This window comes from Oryzias latipes, chromosome 11, assembly GCF_053564925.1.
Source record: "Oryzias latipes strain Hd-rR chromosome 11, Olatipes_Hd-rR_3.1".
Taxonomy (NCBI): domain Eukaryota; kingdom Metazoa; phylum Chordata; class Actinopteri; order Beloniformes; family Adrianichthyidae; genus Oryzias; species Oryzias latipes.
This window is the reverse complement of record NC_136247.1, coordinates 28156827-28176664: the sequence shown is the minus strand read 5'-3', so window position 1 is coordinate 28176664 and position 19838 is coordinate 28156827. Positions and strand designations below refer to the sequence as shown.

At 42.8% G+C, this 19838-nt stretch overlaps 1 pseudogene across 1 annotated transcript; it reads left to right on the top strand.

Moving 5' to 3' along the window:
- Positions 1-7561: 7561 nt before the first annotated feature.
- On the top strand, positions 7562-19382 carry LOC111948173 (major histocompatibility complex class I-related protein 1-like; annotated as a pseudogene). Its single transcript, XR_013658963.1, has 7 exons — positions 7562-7875; positions 8085-8108; positions 16065-16319; positions 16401-16703; positions 16866-16973; positions 17100-17117; positions 18916-19382. The product of XR_013658963.1 is annotated as a major histocompatibility complex class I-related protein 1-like (transcript).
- The last annotated feature ends 456 nt before the right edge of the window (positions 19383-19838 follow it).

Sequence of the window (19838 nt, the reverse complement as noted above, 5' to 3'; positions counted from 1 at the left end):
CAGCAAGATTGACTTTGAGAAAGACTGTTGGTGCCCCTCTCCCAAACCTGGAGGAGCTATATGTGCAGCGCTGCCTACGTAGAGCAACCACCATCATTAGGGCCCCCCAGCACCCCTCTCATGATCGAGCAGGATGTTAAACAGCTTCTTCCAACAAGCTGTGAAGCTGCTGAACGGACTGTCCTCCTCATGCATTCATGCTCTCACAAACTCCCCTCTGCAATAAGACCCAACGGATTACCCCCAACCCTCACACAACCTAAAGACACAATTTACGCATACAGATTCTAACAACAAACCCCCCCCTTATAAAAAAATGTATAGAATTTTAACCTAACATTGAATGCTGGTCTCCATTTTATTCTAGTGCTATTTTTTTTATTCTAGTTTGCTATTTCATTGCTTGCTTCTTTGCACTGTCATTCTAGTGAGAAACAACACCTCGTCTCACCTGTGTATTTCTCTGCAAATACTATGTGTGAAATGACAATAAACAGAATCTTGAATTAGAAGGAAGGAACATGAGAACCTGGAGAACAACCAGAGAATCAGAGAAGAACTGGAGAAAGCCTGGAATGTAAAAGGTGATAGTGGTTCCCATGGTAACCTCTAAGCTGGAGGAGTGGCTACAGCAGATGATGGAAAAACCTCAGACATGTCAGTCCAGAAAAGGCAGTGCTAGGAACAGCTAAGATGCTGTGCAGGACCCTCAAGCTCCCAGGCCTCTGGGAGAGAACCCCAGCTTGGAGGAGAAGAAACCTGCAGACGGATTTAAACATCCATTTACTGGATATCTATTTCTATATAGTCTCACACACGTGTAAATGATGCCATTAGAATGAATCTGAATCATAAAAGGACATATTTGTACTTTCACACAGATAACATGACACATTGAGAGCAGTTCATCAGAGTCTGATTAACTGCCCCCTGAAATTCCATAAATTAAAAGTCGGCCTTTATTACGTGATAGTGCCAGCTTTTCTACAATAAACTTAACATACTTTATTTCTGCAGTGGTGCAGTGGTTAGCACTCTTGCCTCACTGCAAGATGGTCCCTGCTTCAATACCTGACTGGGAGGCCTGGAACAGAAAACAGTGACATGTTAGACATATTCTTTTTTTCTTGATGGTTAAATCTGTGGTGACTTATTGAATGTCTTTATGTAGCTCACTTATCAAACCCTTTTTCCCACATTCAGACACACAAACACATGGATTGTAGTCTCTCAGTGTCTGAAACAGTCAGACTCAAGTGCAGCTGTTTATTCTGTTAAAGCTTCTTTATGCTTCATTCACTTTAAGGATGCTAGCATGAACTACAAAGGACAGCTGAGATTTTAGTTGTTGCAGATGATTTATATCATGTTGACTTCATGTAAACCACACTATACACTCACTAAATGACTAAATGATAAAACCAGGCTGCAACCATTTCTGGTTCCAAACCACAACATACCTGCTGCTATCAACCCACTGATTACCGTCTGTCTGCAGGAGTCAATATGCAACTAAGCAGTAAATGATGACAGATTTCAAAGCTGGACATTATTTGTTTATGAAAAATGTTTTTGGAGAACTAAAGCATACAGACAACTGTTTGTTTTTTTCCACTAGAAAATTATGTTTGTGACAGTTTAAAAAAATAAAAAATAATGATAAAAAACCTGTTTGTGTTTTCCTGTTTGTCAGTCTGCATGCTTCAGTTCATATTTTAAGCACATTTGATAGTTTTATATTTTAGTACAGACTGAGCGACATAGGTGTTGCTGTTTAATTAGATCATTTGGTGAAGGGGGCAGTTTTCAACTAAAACACATACAATTTTGCTTTTTTTATCTGAAAATGTAAGAATTTTATGTGTATCCCCAAAAATAAAGTTTTAAAAATCTGTTTCTAAAATGGAACTTTGTTTTTTTTTTTTGGAATGTCTAAAAATGAATAATCAATGAGAACTTTGCTCAAAAAATCCACCAAAATATAACAAAATATAAACAAATATAAACAAAAATAATTAGTTTTTTTGTTTTTTAGAAATAATTATTATAAAATGTACAAGTGAGATCTATGATTTTGGGGAAAGCCTCGTGGTTGAATAATTGAGAAGTTAGAAGTTGTGTTCAGTTTTTTCCGTCTCTTCAGTCTGACTCTAACAGGAAATGGTTTCTAATGAAATGTGCTGTTAACAGTTTGGTCATTTCTAGATCCATTCCTTCTGTTTCTGAGAAAGACGGCTGCAAATAGCAGCGGCAGCTCAGTTCATCTGCAGCTTTCTACCAACAAGTTTAATCGTCCGGCAGAGTTTAGGATCAGAAACAAAGACTGAACATGGCAGCGCACGTGAGGAAATGCAGCACGTGCACAAGCTCACACAGATCATCATCATCATTGCGCACGCATCAGATGAGCCAGAGGCTTTGGGTCATGCTCACAGAAGTAAAACCGTCCCTCGCCAGCCATGACTTTTTGTGGTTGCTGGAGGAAAAACAAGCAAAGGAGCGGAGGGGCGCTACACCCCCCTAACGCAAAAGTTTTGACAGAAACACACCAAAGTTTCAGGGTTATAAAAACATAACAAAAAAAAAGCATTTAGTTTGACAGCATTTACAGTGATGATGGATTCAATCAATCCACTGACCTGTCATTAATGTGTGAAGCTTTGGTTTCAGTGGTTTGAAGTGATACATGTCTCTATAGCAACCTCCTTTGAACTGAATGAGGTCACTTTGCTTTAGATGTCTACGAACCTTTCAAATTTAGCAACCTGCTTGTGGTGACACTTGCATGCCTCATAGGTCTTTGCTGGACATATGGAGGGAAGATCTACATTTCTGATGGAGAACATGCAGAACAAAGACTGTTGCATGCTCTGGAACTTTCAGTGCTGTCTGGTCTTTGAGTTGAAAAACCTTCAAGGTGCAGCATTTAAAGCAGGGGGGTCATAATCCAGGCCTGGGGGGCCGGTGTCCAACATGTTTCCAACCAACCTGCTGTTGAAGCTCCTTATTGGCTAAACACACCTGATCCAGGTCATCAGCAGCAGATGAGGCAGCATTTCTGGAAAACCAGCAGGAGGCCGGCCCCCCAGGCCTGGAGTTTGACCAAAGAAACATCAATCTGCCATGAAAGATCTGGATTGGACCCTCTGGTGGTTGCAGACAATAGGTCCCCACTAATAAGTGATTTACAAACTATAGCAGCAGTTCTTTCAAACCAATGGTAATGTTTTCCTGATGGGGTGGGGTAGGGGGTGGACTTGCTCTGGATGGTCTGTTAGACATGTGGTCTCCTAGAATTAATAACTCCATGGGCTCCAGTTTAATACCATTCATGAAGAAACTTCATTTAGTGGATTTATGGAGAGAAATGAATTCTAATGTAAATTCATTTACCTGCAGCAATAAATCCCAGATCATCTTTTCTCGTATAGACGTTTGGTTGGTTTCAAGCTGCTTTTATGAAAATCGTATAAATGTAAATATTCTCAACATTCCTTTAACAGACCACAAAGCCATCTCAATACAAACCTCTTTAAATCCAAATACCTGCCACAAATGTTCATGCTGGAAATTGTGTTGACCCTTAAGACCTTTATTCTGTTCGTTTGTTTTGGGGATGATAGAAGACGTTTAGCAGCCCAGAAGGTCCTGCTTTACTCTGAGTCCAACACAGTAGCTGTTCACATCAGCATAGAGAGAAAACAGAAAATGAAATGTAAAAATAACTTCAAAAGGATATCAAATGTATTTTCGTTCCTGCTTTTTGCAGCCAAGCGTGTTGTAGCCAGTTTAGTTTGAAGAAGTTGAACCCTTGATTCTCTCTCCAAATCATCTCCACCTGGTTAAAAAATAAACAGTTTAATGCTCATTTGAGAGGATTTCTCTTTACAGGTGATCTGGAAGAAGAAGATGATTCTTAGGTGAAAGAAAGAAATCCAAAGCATCTGAAGAAGGATTTTGTTCAGCTATGATTGATGATGATTTGTTCCTGAAAGACACAAAAACACTACAGTTGATTTCCCTGAAAGCAGCATCATGGATTTCAATGGTAAAGGATGGAATCAACATTCTTCTGTCTTCATAAATATAGCTTCTAGTGAAGAGTACATTACTATAGTACCCTGCAGAGTCACTTCAAGAGGAATGTTATCATTTCAATGTTATTGATAATTTATTTAAATGTGATTTTCTGCTTGAACATTTCTAAAGTAAGGAAGACTGTGACAGCAGATGTGACACATTTTAAAGAGTTTTGATGTAAATGGAGGCATCACACATATTAGATTTGTTTCAGTTTATTCTCACAATATATTTTGATGGAGAATGTTACTTTGTAGTGTTGTGAACTACTGGACACACCACAAGGGGTTTCTCCTTCAATAAACTCAATGTCTTTATTTGGAACTTTAACATGACTGCAGTCATAAACATGAGTATAGTTATGGATATTGGTACAGATATATTTTCATGTATCTGTATGTTTGAATAGATGTCATCTTTTTGTGGGTTTTAACATCTGGACCAGGTGGTCCAGGTCTATTCTTCTGCAGGGACACTAAGCTCTGCAAAGCAGCAACGTCTGCTGGTTCCTTTAGAACAGGTCAGAAGCTAAACTTTATAGCTCTGGTTCTATCAGGGTGGAGGGATCTGTCCATCTCAGTACAGCAGCCTCATAAACTACCTTTGAAAAAAGGCTGAAACATGAATTAATTTGCAAATCCTTGGACAAAACAGGAGAAATTAAAAAGGCCAGCAGAAGATGATCTGACTGTCATTTTGGATCCAGATCTAATAAAACACATTTCTTTCACCACAGCAAGAATGATAGAAAAGCACCACATGTGACATTTACCATTTGGGGAGAGTAGGACTGATCCATCTTAACGAATGGGTTCATGAATTGTGAGATCACTGATGGCAACAACCTCCTTCCATCAGTGAGAGCATTGTAGATCCATTGTGGCTGAACCTTTCAGCCTGACAATGATCCCAAACATCATCATCATCTGGACAAAGAAAGATGGCTCTGTAGAAAGCATTTCAGGTTTCTGAATTGTTCTAACCAGTCTCCAGAGTCCTTGATCCAGAAGAGAATCTGTGGAGGAGTCTGTGATGCCCAGCTACACATCCAAAACATCCCGGCTCTTGAGGAGATCTGTACAGAAGAATGGACCAAAATATCAGCTACAGTAGAAACCTTCAGGAAACCTTTGACTTCATTTCCAACCAGGATTACATTACAAGTAGACAGAATAGACCCAAGTTTCTAACCAAGTGGTACAACCTGCTGAATCTGTGACTGATAAATACTTGTTTGCTCTGATTTTATTCATGACATCTTCAGCTCCTGTGTTGCTTCTGCTAACACACAGAGGTAGAGACACTGATCTAGAACAGGAACTGTGTGGAGAAACAGAAAGTTAGTTCAATCAGGTCAGACTAGTTAGACAGGTTAGTTAGACATTCTGTTGCTGCTTTTAGACAGAGAAGAAAACAACCTGCAGAGCTCAGAGATCAGTTGTTCAGCTCACAGCAACAGAGACATCTGAACCCAGAAGGACCTGGACTCTGATCTGAACCCATGAAAGACCAGGATTATTTACTGTCAGTAGTGAGGATAAAAGCCTGAGGGCTCGGTTCTTTGAGCTGCTGACGACTCCTGAACGGAACCGAGTTCAGACACTTTCTGACTTTTTGGCTGTTTGTTTCCTCTGAACATTCCTTACATACATGTGAGTATCTGTGTGGCAAAAATCAGCTTTGTGGTGAAAAAACAGCTTCTTAATTGTAGAAAGGAGGATGATGTTTAGTTTTTTAACAATTCCTGCTGTGGTTCCACCTCACAGTTTGGCTTTCTGACCACTCAACCTGGAAAAAAAGTGAAAAAGTTAATTTGATTATAAAAAACAAAAACAAAAGGCATGATAATGAAATTGATCTGAATTAAACATAAGAGAACAGTAATGAAACATTAAATTACTTTAATTAGTAGAAAATACATGTTGGTGACAGAAACAGAAGATGAAGATGAATGTTGGTGTTCAGAACAGTTGAAGGACAGTTGGTGGTGGACTTTACTAAAAGAATAATGAAGAAAGAAAAGACAGAAGCATTGGGTGACACAGCATAGAGGAGGATAAAAATGACTCTGGTGAGGAAGATGAAAAGGACCCGAGCAGACTAAAGGAATTGAGAGTCTATAGCAGATCAGAAAGTTCTCCCAGATGACTAAACATACAGCTAAAGTGATCAGGTGAAGAAAAATTTCTTCCATATTTCTATTTCTGGATGAATTTTTCATTATATTTCTGTTCCAATCCAATGATAGACTCCCCCCCCCCCCCCCCACACACACACACACACTGTGTTCTTTGTTTGGTTCTGTTTTCCTTGCAGTGTTCTTTTTTCAGGCTTATATTCCAATCACTGTCTCATTTGGGTTCCTTTACTATTTATCCACAGCTGTTATTTTTTAATCCATTAGAACCCAGACCCATTTTGTTTAAATGAAAATTAGGTGGGTTATTTCACAAACTCATTGGACCACTTAATACCTTTCTGATGTTTTTATGTGATGCTGATGTCATCATGGGTTCTTTTGGGTTAAGTTATCATCCTCTGTGTTTCCAAGTGTCTGATGTTCAGGTTTTCTGCTTTCTCACATTTTTACCTCGTCTATTTTTCCCCTCATGTTTAAGGTTTTTAAAGTTTGAAGTACCTGCAGTAAAGCCTGGTCTCCTGCATTTTGGGTCCTTCATGAGTTCCTCACACCAACTGTTCTTTCAGTTCAACTACATTCAGTAGAAGATCAGTAAACTGTCTGTGTTTGATTTCTCCAGAAAAGATGAAGATGTTCATAACTCTGTTCTTCCTCTGTCATGCAGCGTCTGCAGGTAAGACCACAAGCTGCAGTTTTTATTTCAACATTTCCTTCATTGTTGTTACTTTGGAGCTAAAACAGATGACATTGCTGTCATTGTTCACTTGCAGAAACAAAACTCTGCATAGGAAACAAGCTGAGTTTGTGGAGATGAAAACATTTAGAAAGCTGTTTCATAGTGGGGGGAGGACTGTATGAGAGAGGCAAATGTTTCTGAAATAAATCACCATGCAGCGAATTCAACTAAAGAAAGTCAGTTAAGGTCATAGACTGGCTTCAGTGTAGAAATGAAAAGAAAACGTGAAAAACAAAGGTTTTTTAATTTGTTTTTAAGTGAACAATCACATAGTGAAAGTTAAGTCTGGATGTGTTCTTATTGCTAAGCACCATTATTTACTAAGAAAGGGGAAAATTATTGTTTTATACAAAGGTGTCTAGTGATGTTTAATGGTTTATCCTTCAAGAATAAAGTGGTCAAAAAACAAGTGTAGGTGAAATTCCATAATAGAGCTCACCTAAATTTAAGGGAAGAATATTGAATCATTGTTGTAATGTCACTCTGTGAGGAAAAATATTGTTCAACAAAAATTATTTAAGGGATGGAGTCATTGATTCTTTGGAAACAAATGAACAAAAATATATCCTGGGTTTGGAAATTTTCTAGGGACTTTATTTTCTAAAATATTTTTTTGATAAATGCAGAAATCAGACGCATTTTCTTTCTTCAGTGAAACACTCTCTGATATTGATTTTCACTGGCATTTCTGGAAAAACAAACCTTCCTGAAGTTGCGATTTCTGGATCAGTGGACAAAGTTGAGATTTGGCACTTTGACAGCATCAAGAGGGAAGTTGAACCACAACAGGACTGGACACGAAAACTATTCAAGGAAAAACCTGAACTCCTCCAGTTGACTTTACAGAACTTACTTTTCCATCAGCAATTATTTAAGGACGACATGGATGTTTTCAAGCAACGTTTAAATCAAACTGAAGGTAAAGTTGAAGATTTATTGTGTTTAGAATTCTACAAAGAAATTCTCATGTGGAGATTCTTGTTTAAAAAAATGATCACAACTTTAAACAAGTTAAATGTTCTACAAAACACACCAACATGACTCAATGAAGTTTCAAGAATTAGAATGCAAAGTTAGACCTTTCCAAATGACTCAAACTTCCTTATAGTGTTCTTCTTTGGTGTTCAGGTTCTCACATTCTCCAAAGAATAGGCGGCTGGTGATGATGATTGGTGATGCTGTAGTATCGCGAGACCCAGCGAGACGAGTGTGGTGAGTCGACTTGGCGGCGCGTAAGCATTTGAACAAACATTTTCGATCTTGTTTCATTTTTCCGCCATATTAAAACATTTCCTGCTAACTAACATAACCTGTTAAGAGTATTAAGCTTCTGTCAGCCTGGAGGACCTGGAGAATTTCATCGACGAGTGTTTTAATACCTGCAACATGGTGAAGCCCAGAACCGCCACCACCACCCCCTCCGCCAAGCGTGAACGGCCTGAGGACTCTCCCGGGGCTGTGTCCTCTCCAGGCAGCGGAATGAGCGATATCCTGGATTCGATTGACAAAAAGCTCTCCAGCTTTGATGGCCGCCTCAATCTGCTGGAGATCCTCCATAGAGAATTTCAAGGTCTGCGGGAGTCTCTGGAATTCAGCCAGCAGCAGGTGCGGGAGCTCGCAGCGGAGAACCAGGCCCTCAGAGAGACCGTGAAGACCCTGAGCAGTGACACCGCCCGTCTCTCAGAGGAGAACCGATCCATCAAGGAAACCCTCCTGGATCTTCAGTCGAGGAGCATGAGGGACAATCTAGTGGTCGCGGGGGTTCCAGAGGAGGTAGGAGAAGACCCCGAGGCCACCGTTAGATCCTTTTTACAGGTCCACCTGAAGCTCCCCAAGGAGGAGGTGCAGAAGATCTCCTTCCACAGGGTTCACCGCCTCGGAGGAAGAAGGTCCGACCACCAGCGCCCGCGTCCTATTGTGGCTAAATTCGAACATTTCAAACAGAAGGAGATGGTGAAGGGCCGCGGACGGGAACTGAGAGGCACGCATTACAGCGTGAATGACCAGTTCCCGGCAGAAATCCTCCGCAGAAGGAAGATCCTGTTCCCGCTGAGGAGGAAGCATCTTGCTGCTGGTTCGAGAGCGATTGTGGCTGTTGACAAACTTTACGTGGACGGCCGGCTGTTCCGGGACCCGGAGATCACCCCCTGGCTGTGCTGAAGGCTTTCAGACCCGCGCTGAGATCATCTGTGCTGCCCAGAAGAAACCCGCTAAACTTACTTCAATGAATGGAAAACCGGATCATCAATAATCCACACCTCGATCGCAGGAAAACAGTCTTTTTTTTTTTTCTTCGTCACCTCACTCCCACTGATGTTTCTATTGTTGTTTTGTTGTTGTTTTCGTTTTCCCTTCTATCTCTTTTTTTCTTTCCTTTACTCTCCCCCCCCCCTCTCCCCCCTCATTATATGTAAATCACCTGGAAGCAACTCATCCTCGGTAAGTATTTATTTATGCACGGAACGGGCGCGCGCACACACAAGCGCACACAGGGGCGTGCACATGCGATCCCGCACACACACGCCGACATACTGCAATCACCTCACACAGGCTCTCATAGGACGCACGCGACACGCAGCTCACATAGCCAGAAAACGTTCACGCGCACAGCGCTTCTCAGTGCGGGCACGCGCACACGGACTGGTACACAAGCACTACTTAGCTTTACACCTTTTCAGTCAGAGCAGTTATGAACAGTCTTAACATCGTTAGCTGGAATGTGCGTGGACTTGGCTCTGAGCCAAAGAGACTGAAAGTGTTAAATCACCTGGATGGTCTAAAAGCAGATATAGCTCTACTGCAGGAGACCCATTTATCAAATTCTTTGGATCACCTTATGTGCTGCTTACAATTTCCAGTTATATACTCTGCCAGTTACAACTCCAAACAAAGAGGAGTTGCTGTTTTAATTAATAAAAATCTTAATTTTACTCATAAGGATACAGTTACTGACCCAGAAGGCAGATTTGTAATCATTAATATATCCATTCAGAATAAGGACTATTGTATAGTGAGTATTTATGGTCCCAATGTTGACGACTCTTCCTTCTTTCACAGATTCTTCACCTCACTCTCAGTTCACTCTGACTCCACAATCATTATAGGAGGAGACTTCAACCTTGTTTTGGACCCTGAACTTGACAGACTCAGCACAGCAGCAAATCAGCGTACATGGCGGTCTGCAAGTATTCTAAAGCAGTACATGAATGATCTGGGTCTCTGCGACGCGTGGCGCTCATGTCACCCAAACACTAAAGGGTTCACCTTTTTTTCTCCAGTTCACTATTCACACTCCCGTTTGGACTATTTATTAATCAGTAACTCTCTTTTAAAAAATATTCAAAGCTCCAATATCCATCCAATTATTATCAGTGATCATGCACCAGTCTCTGTAAACATTTCTAGGGAAAAATCCACACCCTCTGGTACAACCTGGAGGTTTAATACGTCTCTGTTAAAGGACCAGGAATTTCTTGAATTCTTTAAAAAAGAGTGGGCAACCTTCTTAGACTTCAACAATACTCCAGACATCCCACCGTGCGTTCTTTGGGAAACAGCAAAGGCAGTCATGAGAGGGAAAATCATTTCTTATTCAACGCACAAAAAACGCAAAGAGAAAGCAGATTTATTAGAATTAGAAAATAAAATCCAAACCCTGGAGACTGCTTATGCTGCTTCTGCACAGAAACACATTCTGGGAGATCTGAAAAATTTAAAGCTGCAGTTAAATGACATCATTAATAAACAAACACAATTTCAAATACAAAGGCTACGACTTGAAAGATTTGAAAACTCTAATAAATCTGGCAAATTTCTGGCTAATCAGCTTAAAATTAACAGAGAAAAATCATCAATCACCTCTATTATGGACCAAACAGGAAATGTCACCCATGACCCGGTCAAAATTAATAACGAATTTGAAAACTTTTATAAAAACCTGTACACACCGCAGATCAATCCGTCAGAGCAAAGTATTGACTCATTTCTTAATAATGTAAACCTACCCAGGCTAAATGAGGATCAAATCACAAACTTAGATTCTCCGCTCTCGCCGTCTGAACTTCATGAAGCTCTGTTACTAATGCCTAATGGTAAAGCACCAGGGCCTGACGGCTTTCCTGCTGAGTTTTATAAAGAATTCTGGGAACAACTGGCACCAACATTTTATAAAACTGTCACATCTATTAATGAGAGCCAATCAATGCCACATAACATGAACTCAGCCAACATAATTCTTCTTCTAAAACCAGACAAAGATCCCACTAGTCCTTCAAGCTATCGCCCCATTTCTTTAATCAATGCAGATGTAAAAATTATCTGCAAAGCACTAGCACAGAGAATAGAAAAAATCACTCCTCACATAATCCACTTCGACCAGACTGGATTCATCAAAGGCAGACACTCGGATGATAATGTCCGTAGACTAGTTAATATAATAGACTTTGCCACCATTAAAAACCAGGAAATGACGGTACTATCGCTGGATGCTGAAAAAGCCTTTGACAGAGTTAATTGGAAGTTCCTTATTGCTGCACTCCATAAGTTTGGTTTTGGAGAAGCATTCATCAATTGGATCAAAATATTATATCACAACCCCAATGCATCAGTTAGAACTAATAAACAGACTTCAAACAGGTTTTTTCTTGGAAGAGGAACCAGACAGGGCTGCCCACTCTCTCCTTCTCTTTTTGCTATATTCATTGAGCCTTTAGCTGCAGCAATAAGACAGAATGAGAGCATTATAGGAATAAAAACCAAACACAGCCATCATAAAATTAGTCTTTATGCGGATGACATATTACTGTTTTTAAGGAATTTACATTCTGTAAATGAAACAGCAATGATCATAAATGAATTCTCCTCCATATCAGACTATTCCATTAATTGGAATAAGTCTGTTTTATTACCACTCAACAGGAATATGGAACAAAGACTCACAATTCCAGTTAAAACAGGAAATATCAAATATCTGGGTATCTACTTTTCCCCCAAACTATCAGAACTGGTGCAGCTAAACCACACCCCATTACTGAAAAGCATACAGGACGATCTAACACGCTGGACCAACCTGCCTCTGTCCCTTATGGGCAAGGTAGCCACGGTTAAAATGAAAATCTTACCCAAAGTTAATTATCTCTTCTCAATGATTCCCACACAACCGCCATTAAAATGGTTCAAAACATTAGACTCATCCATATCAAGCTTTCTATGGAACAACAAACCTGCAAGAATTAGTCTAAAAACTTTAAAATCTGCAAAAAGCTGTGGAGGATTAGAACTACCTAATTTCCACAAATACTTTCTTGCAAATAGATTACAATATATCTTAAAATGGTTAAAAAATAATCCAGAAACCAACTCATGGTTAGACTTGGAACAGGTGTTATGTGGAAAGATCAACCTGTCACAGCTACCATTTATTAGCCAAATAGTTAAAAAACAGGATTGTTTCAAAAGCATTAATATAAATGCCACCTTAACAGCCTGGTGGGAATTTCTCAAAATATCAAAATCATCAATTCAACCGTGCAAAATGACACCCATCTGGAACAACCCGGACATCCTTATTAACAAAAAAATGATTCACTTCCCAGCTTGGCAAGCAGGGGGCATAAAACAACTAGAGCACGTAATTATTGATAGAAGATTCATAACCCCCCAGGAACTTCAAGACAAACATGGAATAAATAACTTCTTGGAATATCAGCAACTTAAATCAAGTATTACTAAAAAGTATAAAATTAAAGACGACGATTTAAAGCTACCAGATGTAGTTACCACTCTGATTAATTTTTCAATGAATAGAACTCTCTCCAAAATATACAAACTTTTATGTAATTTAGATAACAATATTGCCCTTCCAACAAAAAAATGGGATGCAGATTTGAGCATCAGCACAGATGAAAGCTTCTGGTCAGAACTTTGTCTAAACACCTTTAAACTGACAAAAAGTTCAAATCTGCAGCTAATCCATCTCAAAACTCTTCACAGAATTTACTACACTGGACAGAGGATGTTCAAGATGGGTCTCAGTAACTCAGACATTTGCGAGCACTGTGATAATAATCTACCCGACAGCTACATGCACGCACTGTGGTTCTGCACTCCTGTCAGGGCTCTCTGGCAGCAGGTATGTGCCGATTTATCAGTCTGGCTTAAGGTTTCAATCACTGCCTCACCGTCACTTTGTGTGCTTGGTGACATGAGTGCCATCGATATAGAAGAAGGATTAGCATCTATCATTTTCATAACTCTTTGTATTGCCAAAAAAACTATTTTAATAAATTGGAAAAACAAGAAAAATATAAACATAAGTCAACACAGAAATCTGCTGTTTGATCATATCAGCTTGGAAAAAATGTCAGCCCAAAGCTCAAGTAACTTTGAAAGAATTCAGTCTCTCTGGTCTCCTGTGGTTGACTCCATGACTTAGGGGGTGGAGGGCTTGGTCGTCGCTGCTCCTTGCCCTTCTGCCGTGGTTTGGGGTGGGGGTCGGGGCTTCCGGTGCCTGGCGGGGGCGGTGGGGGGCTCCGTTGGTCGGGGGGTCGGGTCCGGTGCCTGGGTGGGGCGGGCTGGGGCGCTGCGTGGTCCTCTGGGCTTGGGTGTGGGGGTGCGTGGTGGGGGGGTGGGGTGGTGGTCTGGCTTGGCTTGGGGGGGTGGTCCCTTTGCCTGTGCTGGGGGGGGTTGGCGGGGGGCTCTGCTCGGGTGGGGGGGGGCCCAGCGGCGCCGGATGGGCTGCCCATCTGCACCTGGGGCTGGGATCGGCCCTTCCCTGGCTCTGGGACGGGACGGGACAACCCTCTCGGGGCCCCCGGTCGCTCTGGGTATCACCCGCTTCGGCTGCGGGGTCTGGGGTGGGGTGGGGTGGGGGGCTTGTCGGCCCTGTCCTGTGGGGGGGCGTTCTGGGGGGGAGGGGGGGCCCATTATTAGTACGGGTCGGGGGGGCTAGCGGGTCGGGGTCTCCTCTGAGGCAATCAGTGGTTGCCTCGGCCGGTTGGCCTCCTCGGTCCCGTCGAGGCCTGACCAGAGCTCTTCTAGGGCCGGCGTCTGGGGGTGGGGGCCTGGGCTTGCTCCGGGGGGGGGCGACGCTTTCTGGCTCCTCTCTCTCTGTGTGGGGTGGGTGGTGCCGGGCCTGGGGTGTCGGCGCCTCCGGGGGTGGGCCCCTGGGCTGGGTGGCCCTGGCCCCTTTGCTGGGGGTGGGCTGGGGGACGGCTGTTTGACCACCGGGGGACAGTCTACCAGCTGTCCCCAACTTACCCCCTTCCTTATATAACCTCATATTAGGGTGAGGGGGTGGGGGGTTTAGCCTGCGATGCGCCTTGGGGGGGGGCTACTTGGGAGTGGCCCCCCTCCTATGGTTGCCGTATGGAGTGGGCCCCCCCTCTTTCGGTTTTATTTGCACCTTAGACACGTAGGGTCCTTGGTAGGGGGGGTGCTTGGACATCACTGCAAGCAAGCAGCAGATGTCCTCCTGGCACCCTACCCGCCAATTTTAACCGCACCTTAGACATTTAGGGCCCCTTGGTGTGGAGGGTGAGGGGACATCACTGTGAGTAATCAGGAGATGTCCCCTTAGTGCCCTACTCGCCAATTTTAACTGCACCCCCCTTAGTACACACACCCCTCCCCCTTCAATATATACATTCAAACATAAACACACACACATGCACACAAACACCCTCTCAAACACCCATACACGCACACACATTTTACAAGGAAGGTGGGACCTGGGTCCATCTGTCCCCTACCCCGTCCCTGGTGGGGGGTGCGGGCCTCTTGGCGATGGCGGCCGTGTCCCTTGGGTGCCGGCTCCCTGGGCCCGGCGGTGCTCTCTCCGCGCGGTGGGGGGGTTCATATTACACCTGAGCCGGGGGTGTTCGTGTCCCTGGGGGGTGGGTCCTGGTCCTCGCCCCTGGGCGCTGGGCCCCGCCAAACTTCCAACATGGCCGAGCCTGGTCGGGCCATATTTATAACATCCCTTATGGGCCGCCCTTTTTTCCCCGGGGTTCCCCCCTCCTGGGCGGGGGCGGCGGGCCCCTGCCTTGCTCCTACCTGGACCAACCGTGGGCCGGGTGGGTGGCTGCCTGGAGTGCGGAGCGGGTCTCCCTTGGGGGGTCCTGGCTCGTACCTGGGGTCGGGGCGGGGGGATGCCCGGAACTCCTGGGTGGTGGTGGGGTGCTCGTCTGGGGCTGTGGGCGTCCCTCTCCGGTGGGGCCCTGCGTTGGGCTCTTCCGGCGCGGCGGGGGGCTGCTTTCCTGGCTGGGCTGGGGCGGCGCTCTCTTTCCCTCTGCGCCTCCCTGCTCTCTGGCTCTGGGGGCCTCGCGGCGGTCCTGCTGGCCCTGGCCTGGGTGGCGGTCTTGGTCGCCCGGGGGGCGGTTGTTCCCTGCCTGTTCCCGTGTGGCGCTGGGGGAATTCCGGCTGCCGCTGCTGCTGCGGCGGGGGTATGGGTGTGGGGGTGGCTGGGCGCTCCTCCTCCTTCTTTTCACATTCCACCATCCATTTTAGAAGAACATAAACACTCACCTGAGCACAGGTGTTAGCTCACCTTTGCACTAATAGTTTGCATGATTGAATGAATGAAAGATTTCACACTAGTTGGTTTAAAGGCATAGGTATGCGTTCGTGAACACTATCTGTTTTGTGTGCATGTTGACATGTGGACATTTCTGCGGCTAGCAGGTGTGTTGATAATATTTGAGTGTGTGTGAACAGGCCCCGCCCTTTTTGTACTACATTTGAACCGTACCGTAACGATAAACAACCAGTAAACCTGTCTGCTCTATGCTGCTTCATGGTCTTACCCCCCTTCCCCTCCTATTATCACCCTCCTACCCCCCCCTCTCTCTAACGTCCCTCTCTCTTGTTCCCCTCTTTCCTTTTCCGTCCGGTCCAACACCAAAGATTTTCAAACATGATTGAAATTAATAAAGTTTGGCCTCAATTACAAAAGGGGTTTATTCAGACATACCTTTGGTTTGTCTGAAGATGAATAACCCCTCTTGTTAGAATAAAATATGTCCAACACAAGAGGCCCTCAGCTCTCATCTGTTTGCCTAGCTGTTGGACAGGACAAGTTAAAAAAAAAAAAAAAAAAAAAAAAAAGAATAGGCGGCTGTGAGTGGGACAATGAAAGCGGTGAAGTCAAAGGTTTCATTCAGTTTGGTTATGATGGGGAAGACTTCATCTCTCTGGACCTGCAGACTGGGACATGGATTGCTCCAAAAACACAAGCTGTTGTGATTAAACATTTATGGGATGCAGACAAAGAAAAAATAAAGCACATTCAACACATGCTCATGTCAGTGTGTCCTAAAAGCCTTCAGGATTACATTCCCTATTGGAGGAGTTTTCTGCAGAGAACAGGTAGAGTCAACAACACTTACTAGTTCATACAAATAAATGCTGAATATGGGAGACATTTTTTTCTTCATTTTGTTTTTCCAGAGCGTCCTTCAGTATCTTTTCTCCAGAAGACTCCCTCCTCTCCGGTCTGCTGCCATGCCACTGGCTTTTATCCTGACAGAGCAGATCTGTTCTGGAGGAAAGATGGAGAGGAGATTCATGAGGGTGTGGAGAAGGGACAGATCCTACCTAACCATGATGGAACCTTCCAGATGAGCTCAGAGCTGAACGTTTCATTGATCAAACATGAGGACTGGAGGAGGTATGACTGTGTGTTCCAGCTCTCTGGACTAACAGAAGACATCGTCTCCATGCTGGACAAAACCCAGATTCAGACAAACTGGGGTAAGATTGTAAACTTTAGCCCCAGCACCTTAGTGTTACCTAATCCAGATCATCTTTAAAACAGAAGCATGTGAGGAGTTTCTAACAAGAAGTCACTCAAAGACTTTTGATCTGCCAAGTCTTTTGACCCTGAATGTCAGTTTGATCCATGTTTCTACTCAGTTCCTCCTTCAGAGTTTCCAGTTGGTCCTGTTGTAGGAGGAGCAGCTGGAGTGGTTCTGCTCCTGGTGATCAGTGGAGTCCTCTGCTGCTGTTGGAGAAACAGAAATGGTGAGAAACAATGAAATCAAAGGATCCAATTCAGTCCAGATCATTGGAACAGAAAAAATAGATTATAAATGAATGTCATTTCTAGTCTATATGATCTGACTGTAACATCTTTTTATTGTGTTTCAGACTTCCAGCCTGTTGATGGTAAGTGTTAAACATGTAGATATTTTACCTTTTTTTCTTGTTTTGGGACACTATAAGAAGTGCAGAAGGTTACGAAAGACTCTAAATACAACACAATGACTGACCACATCAATGCAGCAATACAAAAAGAAAATGAAACTTGAACAAAAAATATAAAAGCATATGGAACAATGTCTTCACTGCCAGAGAATGCCACCACCTGATTTTTTGAAAAATCTTTGGCGTGTTCACAAATGTTGATGGTGGCTTTCAGGCACCAGTCAGTCAGGTGGGAATGATGGCTTTACGTCATCTAGCAGCCAGATCACCAGCCGGCTACAGCTTTGATTGGAAGATGTGTAAATGTCTCTGCACCGCCGCCGTCCATATCAAATGCGACTGGTCAACAGCCACCCGGGCCAGTAGTCTGGAGGTATAAAAACAGCAGATCATTCTGCACCACTGGTCATTCGCTGCTTAGAGTTTGAACAAAAATTATAATCTTTCATTTTCAATAATCCATCATTTAGAACTTTTTAGACAATAGTCTAAAAAGAAAGGATGATGTCCTTTCTCTTCATCAACCACAATTCATCCCAGGTCTCAGAGTCGCTGTGATGGTGTCAACACCATGATGAGTTTTGTGCACCATCAATTCTGTTTCTGCATTTTGACTCGCAGTGGCCGGAATCACCAGATTGTTGTCCGGTCATCCCAGGCCCCGGCTCATGTCAACAGCCCTCGTCGAGTGCCTGCACTGCTACCGTACGATTTCTAACAGTCAGACGGTTGCAGTGGGACGACAGCAGAGGGGCAGGGGGGTGGCAGTCTGAAATCAGCCGTTCACCAGATGATTTTGAGACCTTATTATCAGTCAGTCATAATGCTGGTTCCTTCCTTCCACCCGCCTGTCACCAGACTGCTACCATGTGACCTTTTAATGTGCCTGGGGGGCCTGTCTGGTTCCCCAGTTTAATTAAAACTTTTCTTAAAACCTCCGTGGCCACCTCAAGGTGCATAAAAATGTGACTGCCAAATTTGCTGAAAAACTTGCATTTAGGTCGCTGCACTGTGACTGTTAGCAGGTTAGTAACTGCACTGCGGTGCTGCGTGGTACCTGGACTACCGTGTCAACTTCACCTGGATAAATTCCTCCAGAATCAAATAAGTAACAAACACAAGCAATTCCTCTTTCTCTGACTTCACTCTCAGCCAACTCACAGCTAGGAGTGATCGCCTCATTTATTTAGACACAACTATAATCACACCTGGACAAGAGACAACAGGAAATAACACAAACCACTTTCAAAATAAAATACACAATAGAAAATAAATCCAAAACATAGCAGAAATTGAGAGCACATTCCAACAGTGATATTTTGGGATATGTGACCAAAGTCTTACAGGATAAAGTAGGATTTAATAAAAATTAGTTTGTTCTCTTTGTAAATTAAAAATACTGTGTTTATATTTTTTTGCGACAAAATGTTTAGTTATTAAGATTAAATGAATAAATATAAAGCAGCAAATATTAGAAAAAAAATATTAATAGTGATAAACCTCAGGAAATGTTTTTTTTGTCACCAAGCTTATTATAAATGCTCATAATGTGAAAACATGGAGTCAAGAGTGAACTGTAAATGGGATTCTACATACAAAAGGGACTCCACTATAAGCTAAAATCTAAAATTATGTCAAAGGCTTTTTGGAACTAAGGGTTGTTTATTTTGAATATGTAGAACCTGTGGTTCTCTCTATAAATAAACACCACCTGCATTAAATAGTCTGTTGCTCATTTTTAGATGATTTTTCTTTACAGATGGTCTAGAAAAAGAAGAATCTTCAAAAAAAGGATCCAAAACATCCCAAGAAGAATTTTCTTTGAACAGTTGATTTGTACAAAAAAGACACAGAAACACTACAGTAAGCAACACAGATGGAATGAAATAATAAAGACTGTATTGGAGGTGAAGCTTCTATAAATCTGTTCTGATCCATGCTGACAGTGAACGTCTGAGACGGATCCTGAATCAACTCTGGAACCAGGAATCAAACACAGATTCTATCTGCATACAGATGTTCTTAGTGTATTACTATACTATACTGTTACTATACTGTAACTTCAAGTAAACGTGTTATTTCTGTGTTACTATCCATGTTTTTAGCCATAATACAATTTTTATCTGGACTTTTGTAAAGAAGTAAAGTCTGTGGGAATGCATATGTGGCATAATTCATGTTTTAATGTAATTAGAAGAATCCTGCATAAATCATTGATTCAGGTGGTTTTGGTCTATAATTCTGCACATACGCTACAATCTGCAAATGAGCGACACCTGGTGGTTTCTCTTCGACATGGCAATAAATTTGAGGATAAACGTTTAAACTCTGGTCTCATAGTGATGGAAGGATCTGCATGTCTTAGCTCATATTGCAGCCCCATTTACAATCTCCAAGAAAAAGATGAAACCTGAATTCCATGACATAGCCCAAAAGGGGTTTGCTCTTCAGCTAAAAAGTTTGGTCCAATTGACAATTTCTAAAAAAATTTTGCCAGTGAACTATCCTGAATGAAAGACTTTCCACAGATATTTTTAGATGGCATTAAAAAACATCATATCCCATATCACTTTATTACCAAACATGGTCACTCTAAATTGTCCCTAGGTGTAAATGTGAGTGTGCATGTGTGTGTGATTGTGGCCCTGTGTCAGACTGGAAACCTGTCCAGGGTCTCCCCTG